Consider the following 8,229-nt stretch of genomic DNA (forward strand, 5'->3'; position numbering starts at 1 on the left):
TAGAAGTGTTTTTGCAATGGTGTAATTATAGAACACTGATGTACAGATAGTAAGATCCAGTTGTGAACTCATGTATGCAGAAACTATACACTCTAAAAACTCCCGGGTCAGAATTGACCCGGATTTGGTTCCCAGGGGGCCAGACCCATTTTTGGGTCAATTCGACCCGGAATCCGTGTCAATTTGTCCAGGAATCCAGTCTAAATCCCCGCTTTTAACCAAATTTCTTGTCACAATGACACGGATTCCGGGTCACATTGACACGGATTCCGGGTTAAACTGACGCAGAAATGGGTCTGGCCCCCTGGGACCCAAATCCGGGTCAATTTTGACCTGGGTTTCTTTAGGGTGTAGACAGACCTTATGTTTGTCCATAGAGCAATGAACTGTCCCTTGCTCTACTATGGTGTGTCTAAACTGTATATGAATGGTTCCTCTCACCGCAATGGGAAAAGTTGACGAAACACATATTTCTCCTCCACAGTTTAATGAAATTTTGCCCAAACAGGCATGATATTCTTCTTACTTTAGGCCTAGTATGTTTTCTGAATCGTTTTGCCCTTTGAAAATCGGGAAAATGTTGTTAAAAACCATGAACAGTCTACCAGAGCTTATACAGCCATGTGTACATGTTGGCCAGTCAGCCTCTATAATTATACACAATATAATGTCCCTACATTTTTTTTCCTCGGACCAACATCATGCCTGACCGTATAGTGGATTTCATCATTGTACATGTTAATGAAGTGAATATGCGGTTCGTACCGAACTTGGTAGCTGTTATTTACCAAACGGTAACCGTAAACTCATGTCTTCACTCTATACCAATAATCGCAAATGTTATGTCATGACCGTCGAGCTACTATGGCCTTAGAGAAATTACTCTTGAGAGAGCCGTTCAAATACAATCATGCTGTACACACATAACCAGGGCAAGAATGTGATCTTATTACAAATGATTCGGACGGTAGAGCACATTTAAAACAGGTGTAAAATGTCCATACCACTTAGGAAAGTTAAGTGCAATTCTCTACCTATAGACAGGTGTTTGGAGGATCTAGTCATCACAGGTATTCAGCACCCATCAATTATATTCATTCATAAATTTAGTTCCAACACACCTGCTTTTTTGTTTGCATGTTCAACTCTTACCGGTGCAAAAAATGTGTGTCAACATGTATTTACTTTGGTTTGGAGCGTGATAGGAGCGTACATCCGGTTCTGCGTAACGATGGATCGTGCACTCCGTGTGTTGGCATGGTATGTGGTGTGTAGCAACACCACGTGTAGAACAGTGCCACACCCACTCACGAAACACGTGCGTAGTGTGGGCTCACGGTTTGATTGTAGTTACGGTCTGGTGCATTGCAATTTAGGTCAAGCATGGAGGAAGATTCTCCCACCCCATCTCCATGCTACATCGGTGAATGTTTGGTGAAGCTCCAGTGGTTAAAACAACTGAAGTTCAGGGCCCAATTTCATAAAGTTGTTGAGCAGAAAGCTGTTAAGCAGAAAATACTGCTTGTCAATTTTTTGCTAAGCAAACATTTTGTGGGCCACCAGCCACAACAATGCAAACTTTATGTAATTATGGCTGGTTACCTGTTCCTGCTTAGCTAGAAATATTATTCTGTGCTTAGCGAGTTTAGGCGCTTACTTACAGTCTTATGACATTGGGCTCTGGTGTTTTTTTCAGAGGGATTCTGTGTTGCTGTGTTGAATGTTATCATGAATCATGGTTGAATGTTATCATGAACATAAATTGAGTGTTGATTATTAATCATAAAAGCAAGTACGTGAGGATTGGTAGTGGTCCATCTGAGCCTTACTCTATGATCTGAGCTGGCAATCATTCCCACCTTGCGACCTTCGGGGTCCATCCATTGTGCACCCGTCTGGCCGTCTACAGATAGCTGTTTGATCTTCCCCCACCCAAGGACAGCGTACCAGTTTGCCCTTTTTTGAATTAGAGAAAAAACGTTTTCCAAATGAAGGGATATCCCGATTACACAATGCGGAGTGCCAATTAATGTCCAAACGAGGTATCTGCTGAGTAGTTATAGGGCTTACGGGTTCACCAAGTACTATCTAATTATAATCTTCAAACACCTGTTTTTTGTTGCTAACTGTATAAGGGATGTGCATGTTCAGACAGGTTCGGGGGAGGGAGAACTTTCATCAATCCAAGGTTAGGGATATGCCACATCGCACCCCCTTTGGTTTATTATGTTGTGCCTTGCACGTGCGGTTGTACAAGACTATCCGTAGAGACCCTTTCTTCCCAAGTGATATACGAGATGAGCTGTCGGAAATGCTGTCTGGCTTCGCGTCAGTCTAATTCGTCTCAAGAATCAAACCAGCATCTTTACTTTCGATCACTCTCTTTCTTTCTGCAAGTCGTTTGTTTTCCATGTACTGTGTGAGACAATAGATGAATTGTCGTCTTCAAGGGAGCGTCTTGGATAGCCAAGTCTTCTAAAGGCACTGCACAGTGTTGGTATAGCTTAAATAACCTACTTGGTAACGATCAATATTATGGAATGCTGTTGATTATAAAACATTATGGGAAACGGCTCCCTCTGAAGTAACGTAGTTTTTGAGAAAGAAGTAATTTCTCACTCAAATATGAGACTTCAGACCTGAAGCTTTTTTTAGGCATATGAAAGCACACACTATTGTGCAACAAGGGTGTTTTTTCTTTCAATTTCATTATTCTTTTGCAACTTTGGTGAGAATACTGGTCTTTGACAACTACAAAAGGTGTCCAGTGCCTTCAAGGACACAGACACACAGTTCTCATTTTTGTATGACTGACTTTGAAAGCAAAACCACTTGTACACATTTGTGGGCGTTATCAGCAGTGATACAGATGTATGGTGTGGTGTAATCATAGTTTTTTTGTTTATGGCGTAATTATAGTCAAAATCTGACCTTTTTGTCATACAATCGCAATATAATTGGTCACGTATGCTTCACCCCATGCAAAGGGGAGTTGTATTAAGCCTGAAGGTTTATACAATTTGAAAATCTCTTTCAGTAACGCCTTAAAGGCAGTGGAAACTATTGGTAATTTCTCAAAATAATTATTATCATAAAACCTTAATTGGTGACAAGTAATTAGGAGCTGTTGATAGTATAACACATTGTGAGAAACGGCTCCCTCTGAAGTAACGTAGTTTTCGAGAAAGAAGTAATTTTCCACGAATTTAATTTCGAGACTTTAGATTTAGAATTGAGGTCTCGATATTGTTTGAAAGTATACAATTTGGAAAATTTAATCAGTAACGCCTTAATTTCTACAATGGTCTTGTAATAGTGTGTGAACAAAAGTGTGTGAAGCATTATAGAAGGATCTATCTCATCTATCTTCATTGAAGCTGAATATAAACTTATATAAGTCAAACAAATTACCATCTTTTACCATACTTCCAGTTCTACAGCTAGCATGAGAATATTCTTCCAATGTAGGCTGTGTTCCCTTCTTTCAAGACACTGTTTGGAAAAAATAATATTTAAAATTCCCAATCACTACCCACTAGAAGGATAAAGGCCGGTTTATAGTCGGTCGCGCGATGGTCGCGCGACGGAAGACTTGCGCGCAATCCTAAGACTGAGGCCTAAAAAACATGTCTTTTTATGATCACGCGTCAAGATTTCCGACGCCCGACCATCGCCCGACCGACTATAACTCGGCCTTTAACCCTCTTGCTAACAAATACACATTTTCTTAGGAGCCACAACTAACAAGTGCACCTCAGGTGGCGTCAGTAAGAGCAAAATAAGGAAGGTGAAAGTTTGACCTTTTGGTTAATTCCATATGTACACCTAATATTTAAGACCACAGCCATAGGCGAAACCTTTTGATATCTGTATTGTTTTTCATTTTAATCACGACTCCTGCAGCCGAGGGGACCACTTCGACGATGCCCCAGGGCAGGAGCACCGAGGAGCCAACCACGGGAGTTCGAGCAAAGCCCGTGAACTATTCAGGGTGCTGTATATACATACAGGCAGGCATACAGGCAAGTTGTTTTTGTATCTTAGAAAGTCATTTTTTTTCTCGACTTGTGTTGTTTTTCATCATACCGGTGAACTTCATCTCATTTTTAGTACAGTCGTGTATGTTCCCCCTCATGCGACTTCACTGGTGTAGTGACGTATCACGTACGTGTGACCCTTTCGACGATCACGCCCGAACGTGCGTTCCTCGAACACTATGTGCATTCTTTCGCAGAGTTGTTAAATTGTTGCTAAAAATATGTGTATCAGACATGTCATTTAATCCAACAATACAATGATAGGATTATGCAATAGGTATATATGACTTCAAACGCGTAGGTTGGTTTCAATATTTTGACCTTTACCTCGTTCTTAGAGCAACAATCAAGCTTTGACGTAAATGACAGAATACTAAATGAGATAGGGTCGGGTGGTTTGTTCCTCTAACACAAGCCACCAATTATGGCGAGAGTCTTAAAGGCAGTGGACACTATTGGTAATTACTCAAAATAATTATCATCATAAAACCTTAATTGGTGACGAGTAATGGAGAGAGGTTGATGGTATAAAACATTGTGAGAAACGGCTCCCAGTCCCTCTGAAGTGAACATTTTTTTGAGAAAGAAGTAATTTTCCACGAATTTGATTTCGAGACCTCAAGTTTAGAACTTGAGGTCTCGAAATCAAGCATCTAAACGCACACAACTTCGTGTGACAAGGGTGTTTCTTTTTCTTTCACTTTTATCTCGCAACTTCTACGACCGATGAGCTCAAATTTTCACAGGTTTGTTATTTTATGCATATGTTGAGATACACCAAGTGTGAAGACTAGTCTTTGACAATTACCAATAGTGGCCACTGTCTTTAAGTCGGACTGATGCGTATCTATATTCAGTTGTCCTATGGATGATACGGAAGAGGCATGTTGAATAAAGTATCTCCAGGACGCTGCCTCATAATTGGCACTCCAGCTAATGCTGGCCACTAGAGGGCGCTTTTATCACTGGGGTTTCGTTGTAGGCTACGTAGATTTCCGTCATTTTGTGATTCTTAAAGTCTTGCTATCAATCACTGGATTCACTTTCAGTAACTCTGATCACACTACTCCATATACTCCTCCCTTAGAGATGACTTTGAAGCATCTTAATTCAACTATAGAAATTTGAAAACAGTCGACCTTCAGGCTTCTTTCTAAGTACATCCTTCTAAGTACATCCTTGGCCGCATTGCAGCATTGTCGTTTGACGTATTTATTGATAAATGTGGACTATTTGCGCAAATAATTGAACTAAAAATAAAAAGAAAGCCTTGGGTTGTCCGGCATTGCCAAGGCAACAGAAACCGCAGCAGGTGATGATGTGAAATTTGACTGATGTGACGTCCATGATAAGTTGTAAATTTGGTCAACTGAGAACACTTATAGTATTTAGGCCAGGCTAGTTGATAGTAATGTCAGATTTAAGATTGAGTTCTGGGCCCAATATAGGGCCTACTCTCCGTCACAACCAGCCACAGTTGAAAAATAAAACCCATGTTAAGTAGAATTTGAAACTTTGCATATACGATATAGTAAGGTTTGCGGTAACACCATGCAATGATAGTCTATAAATGAGTTGGTTGGGTTTTGAAAAGAACCGTTGGTTTCAACTCACGTTTCGATCAGTATGCTCTGATCGTCTTCATGGAGAAGAAAGCCTATGTTGTGATTCAAGACACACTGAAGGGGTATTTTTGGGAGTCAAGACATTATGGTAAGTTAGATAGCTTGGAAGTAAAAAAAAAAAAAAAATTCTTTTAGAGCAAATTGGTCAATGTATAGGAAATGCACGTCTGGCAAGCATATTCTGGTGGGTGGGGGGGGGGCGGGGCGGCATGAGCACTCCCAAAATATTGAGCTAGATCAGCTTGCAAAACAAGGTGAAACCATGGAGCTGAACCTAGTTGGCAATTTATCATAGTCCCAGGTATCATGAATGGCCATTGCCAGACATTTTCAGTGGTGAGGGTGGCCGGTATTCAGAGCCCCAAATCTTTTTCTTTCGAGAAACCAGGAACAGTTCTGCAGGCTAGTCATTGATCAGTTGAATGCCGAAATGGATCGAGAGTACCTCCCGTACATGTAACTACAAACTAAACATTGTTGCCGATTAACGGAATAAAACCTCATTTGTTTCAATAAGTATCTTCATCGTCTGTAGTTTCCACTAAATACACCATCTAACCAACCTTTGAAAATGACTTTGCCTTACCGATAGGTAGTTAAAGTTAAAGGCAGTGGACACTATTGGTAATTACTCAAAATGTTATTATTATCATAAAACCTTTTTTGATATACGAATAATGGGGAGAGGTTGATAGTATAAAACATTGTGAGAAACAGCTCCCTCTGAAATGACGTAGTTTTCGAGAAAGAAGTAATTTTCAACGAATTTGATTTCGAGACCTCATATTTAGAATTTGAGGTCTCGAAATCAAGCATCTGAAAGCACACAACTTTGTTTGGCAAGGGTGTTTTTTCTTTCATTATTATCTCGCAACTTCAACGACCAATTGAACTCAAAATTTCACAGGTTTGTTATTTTATGCGTATATGGTGAGATACACCAAGTGAGAAGACTGGTCTTTGACTTGTCAAGGTATACCAATGGTGTCCAGTGTCTTTAAAATTCATGATGTTTAAATCTGGCTGTAAACTTATCCTTCTGTACACGTGGTTTCTTTTGGATCGCTTTACCAAACCATGTGGCACTTCTCATGAACTCTAAGAAAGTAAATGGTGTAAACCATAAAGAGATGTGGAAGTTTACATCATTCTTTCGTATGCATGTTGTGTAATGTAGATGTTCAATAGTGTAGGGTTAACCATGTGAACTAAACAGAGCTCAAAACATTCTCTAGTCTCAATACGAAAATGATCCGTAGTTTAAACTAGGCGACCAGGGCCCGGTTTCACCATAAACGAAATTGCTAACTGACAACTATTTGCTTAATAGAAACAGTTTACCAGCGGAACTTGCGTGGGTTGGATTCTATTATCAAGCTGATCATGTTGTTTGCTGTGCCCAATTTCGTAGAGCTGCTTAGCACAAAAAGTATCTAAGCACAACAAAATTATGCTTACCAGAATAAGGTAACCAGCCTAACTACCATGCCACGAACAACTTGTGACTGGCATACCATTTCTGCTTAGCCATCCCAACTGTTAGGCAATGTTTTCTGCTTAAGCAGCTGGATGAAATTGGGCCCTGCTTATAGACGATGTGACCTGTGACATCACATGTTTACAAAAGAGCCACAGAGCCTGGACTTCCTGCAGGCACGATTTGTACACAGCCTAATGGAAGAAAACATAAAATGTTGTATTTCATGGAGATTGCACTGTCTAGTTCTTATCAACTTTTGATATGATGAAAGGGGCACATCTCAAAACTTGTCCAGCTTTTACTTTCATAACTGTTGGATTTTTGTTGAAGTTATGACACAAAATGTCAACTTTCACATATGACCAGTGCAGTATCTTGCCTGCCAGAAAGACCAAAGAATGTACAAGGACGCACTTATTGTAAACAAAGTTCACATGGTCTATAGAAAGTTAACTTTAGTAAGTAATTTTTTCCGTTGAGTGAAGTTAAGGCAGTGTCAGAAGTTGAGAGGTATCTGTGTACTGGCATCCCGCTCATATCTGCTTAGCACATCACAATGTTTTCTGCTTATCAGCTCTGTGAAATTGGGCCCTGCTTGGAAAGTAAACTTTATAGAAAGTAATATTTCCGTTGAGTGAAGTTGATGAAGGGTCAGAAGTTGAGAAGTATTAGAATGTTACTGTGTATACCTGGTATCAATCTCAGCCGGGGTCTATACAATGTTAGCTCTCTATGTCAGCGTCTGACCTAAATCCCATGACACCGTCACCCCGGAGTCATGATGTGGGTGAACCATAGTGGGTGAATACGGGGGCAAATGGGCAATGGACTCGCACCGTGAATTCTCCGAATCAAACTGAGAACCCGCAGTCACGAACAGTTTATCTTGGCTGGAAATACATTTCCTTGAAACTCAACTTGAGGCATAAAGTCTCCCTGTGAGTGGATGGAATGTCGAATTATAGAGTTGGAGTAAAACTAATAATAGGCCTACTTCAGAAGTTGACGTTTGCCTGAGAAACTCCCTTATGGTTTACGGAAAAAAGTTTTGTTTATTCGCCAACAGAATTCTACCTCCATGCTTACA

This window comes from Asterias rubens, chromosome 21 (assembly GCF_902459465.1).
Source record: "Asterias rubens chromosome 21, eAstRub1.3, whole genome shotgun sequence".
Taxonomy (NCBI): Eukaryota; Metazoa; Echinodermata; class Asteroidea; order Forcipulatida; family Asteriidae; genus Asterias; species Asterias rubens.